Source organism: Ovis aries, chromosome 21, assembly GCF_016772045.2.
Source record: "Ovis aries strain OAR_USU_Benz2616 breed Rambouillet chromosome 21, ARS-UI_Ramb_v3.0, whole genome shotgun sequence".
NCBI lineage: Eukaryota > Metazoa > Chordata > Mammalia > Artiodactyla > Bovidae > Ovis > Ovis aries.
The window spans coordinates 30,180,310-30,200,709 of NC_056074.1; the positions used below are offsets into that span (position 1 = coordinate 30,180,310).

Here is a 20,400-nt window from a genome sequence, read left to right on the forward strand (position 1 = left end):
GAAAATATCTGAAACATATACGGCCAACAGAAAAGCAGTTTCAAAAATATATAAAGCACTCCTACAATTAAGAAAAACCTCATCTCAGCATAAAAATGGGTAGAAACCATAAAGAAGCATCTAATAGAACAAGAAATACATATGGAACCAATCGTTTCAGCTTCTAGACAGGGAGGAGCTAATGAAATATAATTAAGCAATATTTGGGGTTTGCTTCAAGTTTTAAATAAAAGTTGTTTCATATTTTTTTTCATATTTATTTTTTAAAAAGAAACATATGATCAACAAAGAGACGCTCATCTCACTAATAATCAGGAAGAGATGGATGACATTTTGTCCCCATGAAATACCCATTTACATCTATTTGATTGACAAATCTAAGAAGTCTGACAATACCAAGGTGTTGGATGTGGAGAGGGTCTCATACACATAGCTGGTGGAAACTGAAAAACCATGTAATGTTATCTTGGAAAGTTGAATGCCTGCATACCCAGCAAATTCAATCGGTATATATTCAATTTCTGTGGGGACACAGTAGGGAAGAATCTGCCTGCCAACGCAGGAGACACAGGAAACACAGGTTCAATCCCTGGGTGGAGAAGATCCCCTGGAGGAGGAAATAGCAACACACTCCCGTACTCTTGCCTGAACAGTCCCATGGACGGAAGAACCTGGTGGGCTGTGGTCCATGGGGTCACTAAGAGTTGGACATGACTGAGCAACTTCACTTTCACTTTTCACTTTCATGCATTCAGAAGGAAATGGCAACCCACTCCAGTGTTCTTGCCTGGAGAATCCCAGGGATGGGGGAGCCTGGTGGGCTGCGGTCTATGGGGTCACACAGAGTCGGACACAACCGAGGCGACTTAGCAGCAGCAGCAGCCAATATTCTTGCCAGAAAAATTCCATGGACACAGGAGCCTGGTGGGCTACTGTCCAAGAGGTCGTAAAGAGACGGACATGCCTGAACAGCTGAGCACCCATGCACACCAATATCTGTAAGGATATAACCAAGAGAAAATGTAGCATATGTAAAGGAGACAATATACAAACAATAATAACAGTTGAATGTATTAAATTAGCAAAACACTGGAAACAATCTCAAAACCCATCAAAAGAAGAGTGTATAATGAAATCATAGTGTATTTAGAAAATGGAATGTTCTATGACATGAACAAAACAGCCACAGAAGCACTCCTCTGCATGGATGAATCCATGTTGAATGAAAAATCCTAGTCCCAGAAGACCACATACAACCTGAGAGACTTTTTATAAAGTTCAAAAACTATGGAGAAGTAAAGCTAAAACTAAGCCAAGCTAAATATGCCACTGAGGCATGCATATTGCTATTTTTTTTTAAAGGCAAGGAAATGGTAAGCACAGTATTCAGAGTGTGAGCTAAATCACTTCAGTTGTGCCCAACTCTGTGTGACCCTATAGACTAGTCCACCATGTATTTTGTCAATGGGATTCTCCAGGCAAGAATACTGGAGTGGGTTGGGTTGTTATTTCCTCCTCCAGGGAATCTTCAATACCTAGGGACTGAACCTTTGTCTCCTGCATTGCAGGCAGATGTCTTTACTGCAGCGCTATCAGGGAAGCCCCACAGTATTTGGGTTAGTGCTTATCTCTGGGGAGGAGTCAGGCTTGTGAAAGAAGAGAACAAAAAGGGAGCTGGATGTTGTTGGTGACATTCTAAACTTGCTTTGGGGTGGGGGGCATCAGACGTATTTATTGTATTATTCAGCATGCATACATGCATAAAATAAAGTAGAATAAAAGATGGCCTTTAGTGGATCAAAGGGGATTATGCACCATGAACCAAAGATTACGATTAATCCAATTTTGTGAAACTAAGATCCAGTCAATCAATCAATAGGAAATCCTGGGTCCATTACATGCTACTTATATGGGTCAGATTAAGTTGCTTTAATACATCTTAATCTCAGTCTTCTTGACTGTGGAATAAAACCATGAGCTATTATAAAGATTAACTGAGCAATAAATGGGCACTAATATATTTTTTATAACAGCTTTACTGAGACATAACTCACATCCCATATAATTCACCCATTTGAAGTTGACAATTTAGTGGTTTTTAGTGTATTCAGAGTTGTGTAACCATCACCACAATCAATTTAAGAACCTTTTCATCACTCCAAAAATAAAGCCTGTACCTATTAGCAGTCACTTCCCCTCATGACTTCTCATGCCCCGCTACCCAGCCCTGGGCAACCATGAATCCACTTTCTGTCTCTGTGGATTTGTCTGTTCAGGACATTTCATATACAGGTAAATGCAACCATATAATATGTGGTCTTTTGCGATGGGAACCAATTTTTTTCCCTCTTTCCCTAGAGCAGAAATTATTACAATAGAGCTGTGTGAATCCTTGTTGGCTGTTTGTATTCATATCAGCTGTAATCAGGACCATCTAACATAGTTTTCTTTTAAACAACTGACTACTATCTACCATCAAAACACTGCAATACATTGTCTTATTCATACAAGTCTAACAACACCCTGTGAAGCAGGCATACAGAAGCCAAGCTACTTAGTCACATGAGCAGTTACTGGTTTAAAGCAGTAATCCATACACAGCTCTAACTCTAGAATCCAGGATTTTAATCACTACCTGATTTGTTGTGTTGTTAAGTTGCTAAGTCGTGTTCAACTCTTTTTCGATCCCATGGACTGCAGCACACTAGGTTTCTCTGTTCTCCACCGTCTCCCAGAGTTTGCTCAAACTCATGTCTATGATGTTATCCAACTATCTCATCCTCTGCCCTCAATCTTTCCCAGTGTCAGTCTTTTCCAACAAGTCTACTCTCCACATCAGGTGGCCAAAGTATTGGAGCTTCAGCTTTAGCATCAGTCCTTCCAACGAGTGTTCAGGGTTGATTTTTAGGACTGACTGGTTTGATCTCCTTGCAGTCCAAGAGACTCTCAAGAGTCTTCTCCAGCACCACAATTCAAAAGCATCAATTCTTCAGCGTTCAGCCTTATTCATGGTCCAACTCTCACATCCACATGATGACTGGAAAAACCATTGCTTTGACTTTGCTGTGACATATGCTTTGACATAGCTATGACATATGACATATACTTTGACATAGCTATGGCCACCTGATAATGCCTCAGTATGTGATGAAATGCTATTCTTTTTTTTTTTTTTTATAGTCAGGAAGGGTGTGTAATCAGTTTCATTTTAATACAATGACTTTTCTTTTTCCTGGTGAAGCTAATTTGCAGTATTCACAGGGATGGAGTAGTAGTAAGGGTTTGGGTATTCTTTGCCTGACTAAAATCAATACAGTATTAACCACAAAGACCTGCTGTACAGCACAGGGCACTCTGCTCACATGAGGCAACAGCCTGGATGGGAAGGAGTTTGGGGGAGAATGGATACATGTATAAGTACGGCTGAGCCCCTTTACTGTCCACCTGAAACTATCACAACATTGTTAATTGGCTATACTCCAATTTAAAGAAAAAGTTGTGTTTGTTTTTTTTTAAGTCATCCAATATCGAACCTATTTTCCTCTAAAAAAACTTACCTGTGGGAAGAGTGGCAATTATCACTCAGGAAAACATGTGCCAATGGATGAGTAGGAGATTGTTGACTTTAAGGGTTGGTTGGTGAAACAGAGAGCTCGCTAAGTCCTTAATTACTGCTGTTAAGGATGCACCTTCCTGTTCTGATGTTCCTGTGGGTCAGAGAAACAGGAGCTAGTGCTTTATGGGCACTGGGACAGATTTTCTCAGAGTATCTGGCAGCTATCACTGAGTAGGGGGGACCGATGAAACCTAATTTAACATGTATGTTTAAACTGTTATGCATATTGTTACTCTATTAGGCCTTGGAGATTCCACAATTTCTTTTTTAAAATTTATTTATTTTTAATCGGAGAATAACTGCTTTACAATATTGTGTTGGTTTACACTAGTTTTACAAAGCAGGGAACACTGTATTTACTTTGATTATACATTGATTTGGAGGAAGGGATGCTGCTTTTGGAAGTGTACTTTCCCACAGAAAGACACAAAATTCATGGCCCCTTCTTCCCTCTTTAGCCTCAAGGGAGCTTAACAGAGACTGATTAAGCAAGGAAAGCCATCAAAGCTTCAAAGCTCAGAAATCCCTGGGGTTGAGTTGAGTTTTAGGTGAAGGGTTCATGTTGGTGTCAAACCAGTTCCTGCCATCTTGTCACTGTGCATGCTGACAGCCAGGGGACATGCACTCAAGTCTGAGATCTGAGGAAAGAAACACCTGGCTGCAATTACTCGCAACTGTATGATTAGCTTTTATAAAAATTAATTTTTAATGGAGTATAGTTGCTTTACAATGTTGCATTAGTTTCTGCTGTAAAGTGAATCAGCTACATGTATCCTTGTACATGTAGCTACATATATCCTACATATATCCTTTTTTTTTTTTTTTAAGGGAAATCAAGATGGCAGAGTAGAAGGATATGAGCTCATCTTCTTCTTTGAGAACACCAAAATCACAGCTAGCTGTTGGACAACCATCAATAGGAGGATGTTGAAATCTACCAAAAAAAAGATATCCCACATCCAAGGACAAAGGAGAAGCCACAACAACATGGTAGGAGGGGCACAATCGAGGTCACTCTAGAGCACTGAATAGAATTTCCTGTGCTATATAGTCAGTTCTCATTAGTTTTCTGTTTTATACGTAACAACTGAGTGACTAGCAGACACGCATACAGTACGCATTTATGTCAATCTCAACCTCCCAATTCATCCCACCCACTCCCCTACTTCTCTCTTTGGGATCCATATGTTGGTTCTCTACATCTGTGTCTCAATTTCTGCTTTGAAAATAAGTTCATCTGTATATTCAGTGGATATTACTCAGCCATAAAAAGGAATGAAACCATGCCATTTGCAGAGACGTGGATGAACCTAGAGACTGTCATACTGAGTGAAGTTAAGTCAGAAAGAGAAAAACAAAAATCCTATATTAACACATAGATGTGGAATCTAGAAAAATGGTATAGATAAACTAAGGATTTTGATGTAGATCTGATTGACCCCAAAGCTCATTATTATTTTTTTTTTACTATACTACCAAGAAGGAGGGGCTTCCTCAGTGGCTCAGTTGGTAAAGAGCATGCCTGCCAATGCAGGAGACTCAAGAGATAAGGGTTCAATCCCTGGGTCAGGAAGATCTCCTGGGGAAGGAAATGGCAGCCCATTCCAGTATTCTTGCCTGGGAAATTCCATGGACAGAGGAGTCTGGCGGGTTACAGCCTATGGGGTGGCAAAGAGCCAGACATGACTGAGCATGGATGCATGCATGCTCCAAGAAGGAAAGGGGAAAGTGATGCCTATTTGTGTGTCATTGTTAAGAAGGAAAACCATGTGTCTTGTCATGAGAAAAAAAAAATCATTCTTAGTCAACTCTATCATGAGTCAGCCATTTCCATATTAATGTTATTATCTATGGTAATAATAATGTGGGTTACTATTATATTCTTCTAGAAATCATCTCAAGTTTGTAAAACATGACCAGACATCTGTATGGGTTCTCACTATATATAGTGTTAGGTGGAGAGAAGTCTTCTGGTGCCTACTTTGTCATACTTAGGAGAATATTCTGTGTATAAAGGCCAGAAATCTGACCCTTAAAGATTATTTAAATACTCCCATGATGCAACATGCTTATTAACTGGTTACTGTATAAGAGTATGAACATTATTATGCCTCCTCTGGCAGTGATAAATCACTTCACCATGCAACCACCAGGTTATATTATAACACATGAATCAGGCACTATGGCTAGATGTCAGTTTTCTAGAAAAGAGGTGACATGACAAGATAGGTAGGCATCCAGAATAAATGGCAGGTGGTCTCCCTGGTCTGCTAAATACCAGGGAGCCTAGACATCTGCACAAGATGTTGATACAAAAATGAACATGTGTACGTGCTAAGCTGCTTTAGTCAGTCCGATTCTTTGCGACACTTTGGGCCATAGCCCGCCAAAGTGGGCTCCTCGGTCCTTGGGATTCTCCAGGCAAGAGTACTGGAGTGGGTAGCCATTCCCTTCTCCAGGGGATCTTCCCAACCCAGGGATTGAGCACACATCTCTTACATCTCCTGGATTGCAGGTGGATTCTTTATCACTAGGCACCACCTTGGAAGCCCCCAAATGAACATACCCCTCACCATTTAGTGAAAGACAGAGGCAGAACTGGGATGACAGGGCTAATGGGGAAAAGATGAAAACAGCCTTTCTAAATCTCCTCTCCTGGCTCCAAGTTAAGCTCTCAAAAATTCACATCGATGTCCCCTCATAGTTCCTTAGCTAACTAATAAGTAAATTTCATTTTAAAAATACCACCTTAACCTGTATTTTCCTCCATCTAGTGCACCATCTCTCCGATCACCTTCCCAACAAAATTCTTTGAGACTTGTTCATATGAGCTTCTTTTCCCCAGTTCTCTCGCAAACCACTGAAACAGCTCTGAGTACGATCACCAGTGACCTCTGTGCTGCCACATGTAATGTTCAATCCCGGGTTCTTGACCTCCCAGTTATACTTGACAGTCAGCCATCCTCTCCTCCAAGAAACACGTTCTCCACTTCACTTCTAGAACATAAGCGTTACCATTGCACTTGCTGATCTTTTGCAATCTCCTCTGCAACTTCCTAATTCCTTTGACCTCTAGAAACTAGAGACCCCCAAGTTTCAGTCTTTGGGTGCTTTCGTTCTGCAGATGGCTTTATCAGTCCTTCCTGTTTAAATACAATCTATGTATCAACAACCCCACATTCATATCTCCAAGTCTGCCCACTCCCTGAATGACAGACCGGCTTACCTTCTGCCCACTCTACATCTCCACTTGAATATCCAATAGGCAGTTCAAACCTTACTTGTGCCAAACTGAATGTCTGATCTTCCCAACCCCCCTAAACCTGCTTCACTCATCATCTTTGTCTCAGGTGATGCAACTCCATTCTCCTGATTGTTGGAACCAAATACCTTAGTGCCATCCTTGACTCTCCCATGTCTTCTATATGTCTTAGGAAATCCTGTTGGCTTTACCATAAAAATGTTTCAAGACGCTAAGTGCCCCTCAGCATCTCATGGCTGCTGCCCCACTGAAGCCATGACTGTCTTTAGCTTGGATTACTGATGTTGCCTTCTTGCTGATCTGCCTGCTTCCTCCCTTCTTCCCTACAGCCTGTCCTCTATTATGACAGCCAGAACCATCCTGTGAAAGCCTGACTCCAATTATGCCACCCCTCCATTTAAAAATATCTGACAGGACTTACCTGGTGGTCCAGCGTTTAAGAATCCACCTGCCAGTGTAGGCGATGTGGGTTCAATCCCTCATCCGGGAAGATTCTGGGACAGTTAAGCCCATGTACCACAACTACTAAGCCTGCACTCTAGAGCCCGTGCTCCCCAACAAGAGAAGCCACTGCAATGAGAAGCCTGTGCACCACAATGAAGAGTAGTCCCTGCTCGCCACAGCTTCTAGAAAAAGCCCACGCGCAGCAACCAAGACCCCAAACACCAAATAAATGACTAAATTTAAAAAATCTGATAACTTCTCAATGAAAGTCGAGTACTTACAGGGGTCAAGAAGACCCTATGTGACCTGTCCTCCATCACCCTTCTCAGCTTCTTGCCTCCTACTACCCCATCCACTCACTCATCTCCAGTTCCACCAGCCTCCTTGCCTCTCATAAACATGTCATACCCACATCTGCCTCAGAGACTTTGCACTTACTGTTTCTTCTACCTGCAGTGCTCAATATTCACATGGCTTATTCCCTGACTTTATTAAGGTCCCTGCTTACATGCTGCTGCCTCAGGGAGTCTTCCTGACCCCACTCCTTTGTTCCTTGTCCTCTTAACTGGCTTTATTTTTCTTCCTTGCATGTATCACCAGCTGATATTTTCTGTTACCTGTGTGGTCTGTCTGCCCTGGTTTCCCTTCGGTATCTACAAAGGCTGGAATTTTGAATATTGTATCCCAAATGCTAGAAGAGTCACTGGTGCCTAGTAAGTGCTTAATACATATTTATTGAATGAATACTTTACTTCCTGGAGAGAGTGAATCTTAAAGACCAGGTAAAAATTAACCAGGCAGGTGAGAATGGAAGAGGATTCTAAGCAGAGAAGGTGGCAGCTTGAGGCTACAATGGTCTCAGAATGTGGCAGAGTAATTTACAAGCAGTTCTAAATAAGTCTGTAGGAGCCTCCCCATTAATAATACTCATGTCTTTTCCATTTAAGGAGTACCTTCACTGTTTTCAAAATTGTTTTCTTTTTCACATACACATAGGAGTTAACTTTTAAATTGATTAAAAACTTCTAAATGATCTTATTTATTAATCAGTATAGATTTTAGTAAGAAAATATAATGAAACAATAAGAAAGCATTGTATTGGAGTTAATTTGGCAACAATTTTTCTTCTTTAGTTTTACAAAAAATAAGATGCCTCATGATAGCATTTTAGGTTTAATAAGAAAGGTACTATTTGAGAAATCATGTTAGTATTTACAGTCAGGGAACATGGGTTTGGCTTTAATCTGGTCATAAAATACATACTGAGGACCTAACTATACTGCAATAAACCAAATGGGATTGTCCATGTACAGAGAACTGGACATTATAAAAGCATTGCTTATGACAGTGAAAGTCATCTCTTACATTTGATGTACTTTGAATCTTTTAAAATAAAATATAACTTGGCTTTTAAACTCAATAAAGAGATTTCTGTCTCCCTGGGAAAAAGAAAAAAATACTCATATCCTTCCAAGGGTTCCTGTAAAGCAGGTCCGCTTCATCCCAGGGCTATCAGGCAAGTGCTCAAATTCTTAAGAGTTCCTTGGACTGCAAGGAGATCAAACCAGTCAATCCTAAGGAAATCAATCCTGAATATTCATTGGAAAGACTGATGCTGAAACTGAAGCTCCAATACATGACCACCTGACGCAAAGAGTCGACTCATTAGAAGAAAACCCTGATGCTGGGAAAGATTGAAATTAAGAGAAAGGGATGACAGAGGAAGGTGGTTGGATGGCATCACTGACTCAATGGACATGTGTTTGAGCAAGCTCTGGGAGATGGTGAAGGACAGGGAAGCCTGGTGCACTGCAGTCCATGGGGTCGCAAAGAGTCGGACACGACTGAGCTACTGAACAACAACAACAGCAGCAGCTTCTTCTAGGGAGGATCTGGAAGTCTGAGTTGGCTAATTGCTCCCTGGCTCAAGAGGTCCCACCTGAGTACCAGAAGATGGGGGTGGTAGGGGTTGGGGGGCGGGGTGTTGATGGAAAGCTAGGAGGTGAAGGTAGAGGAGAAGGAAGGCGCTCTCAGTTTAATCCTGTGAGTTCATTACCCTGGAAAGATGGGTCCGAGTGAGCCATGTCTGGCAAGTAACGGGCCTTGCCCAAGTGACTCAACAGCATTAGCTCGGCAACCGCACTGAGTCAGTTGGAAGGAAACAGAGCTCCCCAAGGCCTGATGAGTGAAGCTGAAAGGAACTCACTGAAAGGCACTGCAAAGCCATTCACGGTCCCAGCAAGATGTTTCAGAATCAGATGCAGAACTAATCCAAAAAGAAGGCATCTTGATCCCCGTTCACAATGCATGTGGGCAAGACACCCAGCACGTGCCAGGAGGCCAAGGTTCCAGGCACACTGGGACACTAAGCCCCACTGAGTGTGTGGTCCATTAGTAGAGGTCCACTGCCTCCCAAAGGGCCTGGGATTTGGATCCTCAGCCTCCGTGCTCATCCCGAAGCACTTTCCCAGGGAGAATTTTTTGTTCCATCTGGCGGATGTGGCTCAGAGAAGCCAAGTGTTGCCTGCAGTCAACCAGCAACTCAGTTTCCTGAGATGGGAACTGAGGCCTAGACCTACCAGCCTCGAGTGGTTTCTTGATGGCGTCCTCCCAGAGACTCAGAGGACAGCAGAGGCAAGGGGGTCAGCCCTCCTGCATGGGAACCAAAGTGGACAATGGGGACGGGCAGGCGGGTGTGGAGCACTGCAGACCCACCATCACAACAGGGAGAACAACTCAGAGCACATCCTCCTGGGGGGAGGGGATGTCAGTGACATTTTCTTTGTAAATGAACGACATCAGTCCTGAGGTTCGAAGCTGTACAGTCTAAAATGTTGGAGTTGGAAGGGGCCCTGGGAGACATCAATCCAATTTCTTTTGTTTCCTGGTTGAGGAGATGGAGATGAGGAAAGACTAACTCGCTGCTCAAGGTCACACAGCTGGCTCAGGCCAGAGTGAGGACAGGAGCCCATGTATCTTAAGCATTGACCTCGTTCTTTTTCCAAACATCACTCTTACAATAATGACCTGTCCTCTGATGACACCATGAAACAAGGTCAACATCAGCCAGCTTCTCTCCTCTGCTTTCCTAACATTAGAATGAAAGTGGCGTGGAGGAGTCTGGAGTGAAGGGGTGGTGTGCTCAGCTCAGACCTACAATCTAACACTCAAAACCCCCTGAATCTTCCACTCATTTGGTCTTGGAGCCAATATTAACATAGCCATGGAAAGAAAGGCTGAGAGATTGCAAAGAGGCTCTTGGAGAGCCCGCCCCTGGGAGATGGTGAACTGGGTCTCACCGACGTGGTCAGGCTCACTCCAGGGCAGGGCTCTACTGCAGATGTGTCTGGAACAGTGTTCTCAGGCTTCCTGCCTGGGCCCTCCATGGCACCCAGTGACGAGCATGGCTCTGGGCAGAGGTGGCTGCTGCCAGCAGGAAGCTCTCCCATCACTCACCCACCAGGTGTTCTTCCCAGCAACCACTGCAGCTTGGCAGGAAAACCACAGTGGGGCTGCGGGGCTGGGCAGAGAGGTGTAGCTCCCTCCGCTGTGCCGTCCAGGTGTCAACAGATGGGTTATGGATCTGCCTCTCCCTTAACAAATAAACAGGACTTTTACAGGCTGAGTAATCCCACACGGGGTAAGCCAGACTGTCACTCAGCCAGCTTTCCCAGCCAGGGACTAGCCTCCTTAGGCCCTGTTCCTATAAAGAGAGATGTTTCCAGAAGGCTGGCCATCCCAGGGCAGTAGCAAGGCTGAATGTCCTTCCCACCCATGGAGTCACAGGGAGCCAGGTAGTCCTGGGAGCCGCCATGCATCCTTTAAATGTCCCCCCCTGGGCAAGTGTCCCTGCCAGTTCCCACAGTCTGCATGCTCGTGGTTCTACGCAGGTGCGACCCTTCCTCCCATCCAGCCCCGAGAGAGCAGAGAGTGAAAACACAGATGAGGTGGCTAAAGGAAAGAAAACTCTCCCTTGTTGACAGTGGCCTCTGAACCAAATCTCTCCATCCTTCTCCTGACAGCTTTCAAACCTTGGGGAAATGGACCAGGAGACAGGCTCTTGGGCCATTTTCCTCTTCTGATTCCTGTCCAATATCTGGCCTCTGAGTAAGAGGGGCAGTCTGGCCTGATCTGGAGGGGCCCCAAGAGCAGGATGAAGATCAGTTAAGGAGTCAAGTCCTGTAGCCCAGTGGTCACTGGCGCTGCATATAAGCATGAGAGACCACGGAGTGCTAGACCAGGCATCCGATGTCCTGGGTTCACTTGCTTAAATGTCATTACTTGCTTAAATGTCACTTACTTTCCTGAACCTCAGTTTCCCCATCTGCAAAATGGGGACAGTAATACCTCTCCCTGCCCTCCTTGCCTAAGTATGAGAATTCAGTGAATCAGAATAAAGGAAAGGTTGAACGTGCTGGGTAGGACTCCACTGCAGCTCCTGTGCATGGTCACCTCCAGCCAATAACAAGTCACTTGTCACTTGGTGACAAGTGGGTTCCAGGTAAAAGAGGTAAAAAAGGTGGCTCTGGGGTTCTCAGTTGTCCTCCCTCCTTCCTGTACACATTCTACCAGCACCATGCCAGGCACTGTTCACAGGTGCAACAGATGAGGCAAAATCCCTAATGTCAAGGGTCGGGGGCGGAGGGGAAGCAGACTAACTCCTGGTCCAGGCCCTGGTGGTGGTGGCCTGATTCAGGTGGGGGATACACTTCAGGACAACACACTCTGTGTCAGCCCTGATTAATAAAAACCAGTAACCACGGGAGAACTTTCTGGTTCTTTCTAGCCCAAATACCAGCTGAGCAGCTGGGGAAACCAGGAGTCCAACTCTCTCCAAGTGGTCACCCACATCTTCCCACTTGCGCGCGAGGCTGGTTCTCAGCGCAGGGTCACGCTGGGGTGAGCCGTCAATCTAGGCCTGGAGCTGCTCACCTCTGACTTAGTCACAGTCTCCAGGTTTGTTATCTCCCAAGCAATGAATTGGCACTTTTCACCGAGGGATGACTACTGGGCCCTTTAGAGCTTCATTAAGCTCCGTGACTTAATGACTCTCCTGTTTAATGGAAGCCAAAGCTGTTTAAGCGGCCACAGCTGCCAGGAACTGGGGTAAAAGAGTGAAACTTCGAGAGCAGCCGCACTAATCTGGCCGGCACCCCTCCCCAGCCCTGATCGTGGCCTGTTTTGACAGCTCCCAGAGCCGGTCCCACTGGGAGCGGCGGGGGCAGCTCCTTTCCCTCACGCTCTCTCCTCCAGCGCATCGCCTGCCGCAGGGGAGAGGAAGAACAATCAAGCATTGTCTTGTTCTGGCCCAGTATGTCAGGGCCTCCTGGAATAAATATTATTTGCCTGGGAGGGAAACTGGCTGAGAGACAGCTCAGGGTCAGGGCTGCGGAGGACGAGAGGGAAAGCGGTGATGTTTGGGTTTGGTTTTATTGTGAGTTTAATCTCTTTCTCCCTGAGTTCTGCACATTTCCCCCGCCTCCCCATCCCAAACAGGCCATTAAGCAGGAAGCCAGTGCTGGGCGGGGGGCTCTGCCTGGTAGAAACAAAAGGGATGTTCTGCAACATGCACCCTGGGTTGCTCTCAGCCCAGCTCCGGATGAGCAAAGGGCGTGCATTCCGGGGACTCGTGCAGGCTGCAGGCAGAGTGGCCCACCTGGCATGGCATGGCAGCCCCTCGCATGCAGATATACTTTACCCTTCTGTCCTTTACTCCTTAGCAAGTACTGCCTGGGCCGCAGCCCTCTCTGTGAGTCTGGGGAAACTGGACCCCAGATACCCCAGGCAGTCAGCACTTACTAAATTCCTACTGTACACCGTTCACCAGGTGTACTTCCTGTCGCCTAGAAAGCTCCATGACTCTCCCAAATGAAGAGCTAAAGACCAACTATTGAATAGGAGACTTGAGGGGCTGCCCTGGAAAGGCCAGGCACCCCCCACCCCTCCTTCTCCTGGCTGTCTCAGGAGTGAGTAGGAAACAAAGGGCCTAGCCTCCTGTGACAGCCATGAGCCCTGGGGCATCGAAGGGGTGCCTCTGCTGTCCTGTCCCAAGTCCCCCTTTCCACTAGGAAAATGAATCTTCCCTTCATCCTTAAAATCCACGCTGGGAACAAGACAACAGCCGAAACAAGAACTATCGATGATTACATGCTTACTCTATGTCGGGCACTGTGGAGAAGGCAATGGCAACCCACTCCATGGAGCCTGGTGGGCTGCAGTCCATGGGGTGGCTAAGAGTCAGACACAACTGAGCGACTTCACTTTCACTTTTCACTTTCATGCATTGGAGAAGGAAATGGCAACCCACTCCAGTGTTCTTGCCTGGAGAATCCCAGGGATGAGGGAGCCTGGTGGGCTGCCATCTGTGGGGTCCCACAGAGTCGGACACAACTGGAGCGACTCAGCAGCAGCAGTGCTAAGTGCATTACGTGTATCGTCTCATTTGACAGAAGCATACCTGCTCAGCCCACTTCCACAGATGGGAAATGAAGCTTGGAGAGGGCACGGAACTGCTCCAAGCTTACACAGCTACTAAGAAGGCTTCAAACCCACCTTTATCTGCTTCCAAAGTCTTGACCACTCAGAGGTACTTCCCAGAAGCGGTGATGGGTTTGGAAGCCACCCCACACACCCCTGTGCCACTTCTTATTGTCAGCCAGGACACATTTTTGCCAAGGAGGATGTGTGCTAGGATGCTGGCTCTTTGGGCTATCCTGATACCTTCACTCACTGGGGCTCCTTTGTTCCCAGAGGGCAGAGTTCCACCCTGTGGACTCTACTTAATTATTTTTGTGTACAAAATAGTTCATTGCTCTGCTCAGTGCCATGTACAATTAGAGAGTTAATACCTGCTTTGTAAGAGTGATAATGATCTCACCACCCAGCCAGTGAAATAAACGTTGCCCCCCCCCACCCCTCTTCTTGAGAAACAAAGAGCCAGAGAAAGCCAAGCCATTCAAGCACTTGACATGGGGCACGGAGAACATGGGCGTGAGTCCGCAGACCTGGTGTCAGGTCCTGGATCAGCCACACACTAGCCAGGTGCCTGCGGCAAGCCAGCTGACCTCATGAGGCTGTGTTTCTTCAAATGTGGGGGCAGGTCACTGTACAGACACAATAACCAGATGTGTAACTGTGACAATCTGGTGAGAAAGTGCCCACAAAGCTCTGAACAGCCTTACCTGGCAGAGTAGGTGTTCAATGTCTGTTTCCTCACTTAGTGCACCTTTTTTCTTTCAGTGGAGCTCTTATCATCTAAGAATCTTGATTCACTTCTGCCTTGGGGACATTCCCACCACTGCACGCTGCTGGCAGTCTCCGTGCCTCAGTTTCTGCATCTGTCAAATGGGAAGGAACAAATGACTTAACACACATAAAGTCCTTAAAATGGTACCCAGCACATAGTAGTTGTTAAATAATTTAGACATTTTATAAACATTGTTGTGATTAGTGATCACTATTATTCTTTCTCAGAGTTTTGCAAGGAATAAACAAGATGATGGATGTGAAAACGTGTTCTCAACTATAAGAATAAGAGTAAGCACTCGGTGGCTCAGACAGTAAAGCGTCTGCCTACAACGTGGGAGACCCAGGTTCGAGCCCTAGGTTGGGAAGATCCTCTGGAGAAGGAAATGGCAACCATTCCAGTACTCTTGCCTGGACAATCCCATGGACTGAGGAGCGTAGCAGGCTACAGTCCATGGGGTCGCAAAGAGATGGACACTACTGAGCGACTTCACTCACTTCACTCACTCACTCGCTCGTACACGCAGAGAGGGTAACAGGGGAAAAGACCTGGCCTCAGACACGCACTTGAACAATCTCAAACCGCCCTCCTTGACACAAAACATAGAATTCCTCCTTCAAAGAAACAATCATTCACCTTCTGGTTTTTGTTTGTGTGTTTTGTTTTAATTTGAAAGTGAAAGTCACTCAGTCATATCCGACTCTTTTCAATCCCATGGACTATACAATTCATGGAATTCTCCAGGCCAGAATACTGGAGTGAGTAGCCTTTCTCTTCTGAAGGGGATCTTCCCAACCCAGGAATCAAACTGGGGTCTTCTGGATTGCAGGCAGATTCTTTATCAACTGAGTTATCAGGGAAGCCCCCTGTTTCAATTTAGACCAGATCTTTCATGTCGTGTATCTAGGCTGTCTGTATCTCACTGACGTATCCTCGATCACTACAACAAGGGCATTGTTAAAGAAGCATCTGGTCTAAGCAGTCCTTGGATATCCTGATTTGAACAGAGAATACAATTAAGCTCTGTCTCTCCCTCTCAGGTAATCCAGGTGCAATCTTTCCTGGTGGGTTGGAGGAACCAGGCAGGCAAGCCAGTCAATGAGGGGGAGTTGCAGATAGCTGATTAATGGCTGGAAGCCCAGTAACACCACCCCTCAAAGGCTCGCAACAGAAGCTCCTGGGCCCATCTTTGACAGGTTTAGTGTAATCAGCCAAACAAGAGACACAGGGTGTGGGCTTCCTTGGTGCCACAGTGGCAAAGAATTCGCCTGCAGTACAGGAGTCAGGAGTTTGATCCCTGGGTTGGAAAGACTCCCTGGAGGAGGACATGGCAACCCACTCCAGTATTCTTGCCTGGAGAATCACATGGATGGAGGAGACTGCCGGGCTACAGTCCAATGGGTCACAAAGAGTAGGACACAACTTAAGTGACTTAGCATGCATGCAGGAGACACTGGTGCAACTTTTTGCCCAGCACCCTGCTGGAAACCACAGGGCATGTAAAGCAAGTGCCTAGGCCACAGTCCCTGCCCTTAGGGAGACACCCAACTGATGGAATACGACAGATGAAAATGAAAGAATGAGAGAGTCAGAAAAGGCAATGATATAATGAAGGTTAGATTTTATGGCCCAGACTGTAAACACTGGTGCATGGAGTAAAGGGAGATGGGTGAGAGCTAGAGGGAGTGGAAAGGCTTGCACAGGAAAGGGTTTCTTAGCTGGGCCCTGACGGGCGTGTAGGAGTTGCACTGGTGAAAGCCAGAGTGGCAGTGCAAGTTGGGGAAACTGTGAGAGAGGTCTAGGAGGAAGAAGGACTGTCTATAGGGCAGAGGTGAACCCGGCATGTCTGGAGCAGGAGTGCATCCTAACTGCCAAAACTAGCATTGCTTTAAAGAACCAGGAAGATGAATTCTTATCAGTAAAAAAAACTCGTTGAAGGTGGTCTAGTTTGTTCTAGTTTGCCTCCCATTATCAGTGAACTTCATTCAGCAAGTCACTTAACCACCCAAGTGTCGCTCTCTTCCCCTGTGAAATGGGGATGATGATACATGTCTAACAGTCCCTATAAAAGGTGCTGATTCCAGAGGCAAGTGCTAATAGGCAGGCAATGAGGGCCATTCTCCCCCAAACTCCCTGGTAGGTGACTCCAACTCAGGTTCACCGAGTTCTCTTCTCCGGGCAAGGAGGGAGAACCAGGCTCTGTGTGAGTCACCTGCTGTTGACCTTGATCCACAGGGGCTGCAGGAGGAGCCTGTCGGGGGCCCATCCCCCCAGAGAGCAGGCCTGCCCCTGACCAAGTACGGACAGGATGGGATACCCTCCAACTTGAGGGCTTCTGAACCAAGCCAGGGGTCCTCAAGAGGATGGGGAGGTAGGAGTGGGCCTGAGAACCTCTCACAAGTGCCAACCGGCCCGAGGGAACGAAGGTGGCCAGGTAAGGAGTCAGATCAGAGAGGAGCCCCAGGAAGAAACCAGCGTGTTCGTGAGCAGACGCCGCGGGGACTGAACCGGTGGGAAATTAACCACCGACTCAGACGCCCCGGAAGGAAGCAGCAGCTAATGGACAAGCCCCGAAGGCCAGGCCCTCACCTCCTGACAGTGTTATCGGCCTGGTTTCAGGGCCCGGAGTACAAGTTTCTGCCTCGGACCCAGGGCCAAGGCTGTTCCCAAAGCGCTGTTTTCCCCGCGCGTCTCGCGCAAACCCCGCAGCTCGGGCGCGCCTGTCTCTCCTCCCACCTGGGCGCCCAGAGGGAATCGCTGAAAAGGGAACGGGAGCGGGACCCTGGGACCCTGGGACCCTGGGACCCTGGGGGCGCTGCCCACCTGCCAGCAGCGCGGAGCCCGGCTGTGAGAGCGGAGGGGAACGGCCGGTCAGGACTCACGTTCCCCGGGCTCCGCTCCGCTCAGGCCTCCTTCTGGCGGCGCCCGCACGGTGCAGGGGACGCGCAGAGGCGGCCTCGGGATGAGCGGCCCCTGGGCTCACGCGCGCGTCTACTGCCCGCACCTCCGCGCTGCGCCCTTGGCTTGGGAAGGGACTGCCCCGCAGGGTAGGTGCGTACGCGGGTGTGTGCGCGCGTATGTCCGTGCGTGTGCGTAGACCTGTGCGCACGTGATCACAAGAGAGGGCTGCGAGGCAGGGAGCAGGGCGTGTGCGTTGTAAACAGGGACAGTAAGGAGGTGCCCTAATAGGGACTTCTCAGCAGCCCAAGCCGAGAAGGCATGGCACCCCACTCCAGCACTCTTGCCTGGAAAATCCCATGGACAGAGGAACCTGGTAGGCTGCAGTCCATGGGGTCGCTGAGAGTTGGACACGACTCGGTGACTTCACTTTCACTTTTCACTTTCATGCATTGGAGAAGGAAATGGCAACCCACTCCAGTGTTCTTGCCTGGAGAATCCCAGGGACGGCAGAGCCTGGTCGGCTGCTGTCTATGGGGTCGCACAGAGTCGGACAGGACTGAAGCGACTTGGCAGCAGCAGCAGCCCAAGACTACCTGAAGCCACTGGATACAAACCTTTAGGATGTAGGCTGTTTGAGGGGGGCTTGGTGTTTGATTGTCCACTGCCATATCCCCAGTGCCCATTATGGTACCTAAAACTTAGTTGCTGAACTAATGCCTGGATGTCGGGGGTGGAGGGAGGGCATTCTAGAACCAGAGAGAGTGAGAACAAAGCCACATTTCACCCGCTTGGCGATTCTTCCTGGCACCACCCCGGGCACTCCCTCAAAGCCAGCCCTTCTCCACATCCAGGTGATGCCAAGTTTTCTTTCCCACTCCCATTCTTCCATGTTCTCCCCTTGATCTGTCTGTTTTACGTGTCTCCTGCCTGTTGGCCCTCCGCTGTCAGAGAGGGACAGAGGGGAATGCAGAGGAGCCGAGCTCTGCCAGTGAAGCAGTGGCCTGGTGGCCTCCCCATTCTGGAAGAAAAGGGTGGGAGAAAAAAATGCTGGAACATGCAATGGGTGCTCCAGAAATGTTAGTTCCTTTCCCTGAAGAGTAGGCAACGTTCTGGGCGTGCCCTGTGTGTGGCTGGGGATTGGTTCTGGTTTGATAATCACCGCCAGAACACCCCTCCTTTTTTTCATAAAATGCCTTGAGGGGGATTTAATGGTAGCTGAAAACTGAGGCAAGCTTCATTTCTAAAACATTCAGAAGTTAATATGCTATGAGTCATGTATTCTGCAGAGGCCTCCTCACACTCGGGAGAAAGGGTTTCCAAGTAATTAAACAATCATGTTGGACCAAACTGAAGTGCCCCAGCTCCCACTTCTCCACTGTGGACCTTCCTCTGCCCACACCAGCTGCCTCCACAGCTACCCTGGTTGAGATTAGTAAATTCTTCCTTCAACTGTGGGAGACACTGTGTGAAAACCAAATCCTACAATAACATTTTTCATCACTAAAGGAAGAATCAGGTTTCACCCTCCTCAACCTGATTTAAGGACCTAACAGAAATAACAACCTTCATGGGGTAATTAGGAAATTATCCTCTTACAAATTGGTAGATGTCTCCTTTCTTTTCTGGGGGATGAGATGGGAAGGGTATTATTTTTCTTTTTCCATGGTGAAGTGCCTGCGATTAACCATGCCACCCGGGTAATTGTTCCCTTGTGTGTAACCTGATAGCCTGCTGTTCCGGGGTGTACCTGCCAACGCACTCCAGAATAACATATTACAGCCTCCATGCCCTTCCTGATGAAAGGAAAACTTCAGTCATGTTTAGTTAAAGGAGCTTTTCAACCTGGCCGGTCAATACCCTAGTATGCTATGCCAAGTTGCTTCAGTCGTGTCTGACTCTTTGAGACCCTATGGACTGTAGCTAACCAGGTTCTTCTCTCCACGAGATTCTCTAGGCAAGAATACTGGAGTGGGTTTCCATGACCTCCCCTAGGAGATCTTCCTGACCCAGGGATTGAACTGACATCTCCTGCGTCTCCTGCATTGGGAGGTGGGTTCTTTACCACTAGTGTCACCTAGGAAGCCCCAATACCTTAGAGGTGGAGAATTACAAGGGTAAGCAAAGGTTGCCTCCAACTAGCTAGACACTCTTTTGTTAAAAGAGTGTGGATGCATCCAGTGTGAGCCTTATCAATACTGCCTATTTCTAGGCTTGTGGAGAACAGTGCTAATATTTCAGAGAACCCAGGAAGTCCCTAAGGGTCCCAGGAAAGATGACAGGAGGGAGAAATTCCTAGCTGAAGATTCCTAAATCCAGATCTGTTTTAATTTATAGATCTTCTACGATGTTATCAGAAACAAGACCAGAACTCAAAGATAAAAATGGAATTAACATTGGCCTCCTTTTCCCACTCTGTTCTACTCTAATTATCTCACTCCTTTGTCTCAAGATCTCTCTCTCCTTCACATGCACACACATGTACACACATACATGCACACACCCACACACGCAGAGCAACCATACAACAGGGTTGGCAGATCTCTTGGATTCATTAAGGAACTTAGGGAGTTTTCAATAGCTAAAAGAAGTACTAAAAGATACACATGTGTCTGTGTGTATGTACATAACCATATTTTTCACCAACTATCTTGTTGTTCAGTTGCTCAGTCATGTCTGACTCTGTGGTCCCATGGACTGAAGCACTCCAAGCTTCCCTGTCTTTCACCATCTCCCGGAGCTTACTCAAACTCATGTCCATTGAGTCAGTGATGCCATTCAGCCATCTTGTTCTCTGTCATCCCCTTCTTCTCCTGCCTTCTGTCTTTCCCAGCATTAGGGTCTTTTCCAATGAGTCGGCTCTTCACGTCAGGTGGCCTAAGTATCAGCAACCGCCTTCAGTTCAGTTCAGTTGCTCAGTCGTGTCCAACTCTT

The 20,400-nt window shown here is 47.0% G+C and overlaps 1 long non-coding RNA gene across 1 annotated transcript; it reads right to left on the minus strand.

Annotated features, from left to right (window-relative positions):
• Positions 1–216: 216 nt before the first annotated feature.
• Positions 217–17,594, minus strand: LOC121817481 (uncharacterized). The gene is made up of 4 exons (XR_006057414.2): positions 17,392–17,594; positions 14,504–14,659; positions 3,558–3,707; positions 217–996 (listed from the first exon to the last, which is right to left on the minus strand). It is a non-coding gene; the product is annotated as an uncharacterized LOC121817481 (long non-coding RNA).
• Positions 17,595–20,400: the final 2,806 nt, after the last annotated feature.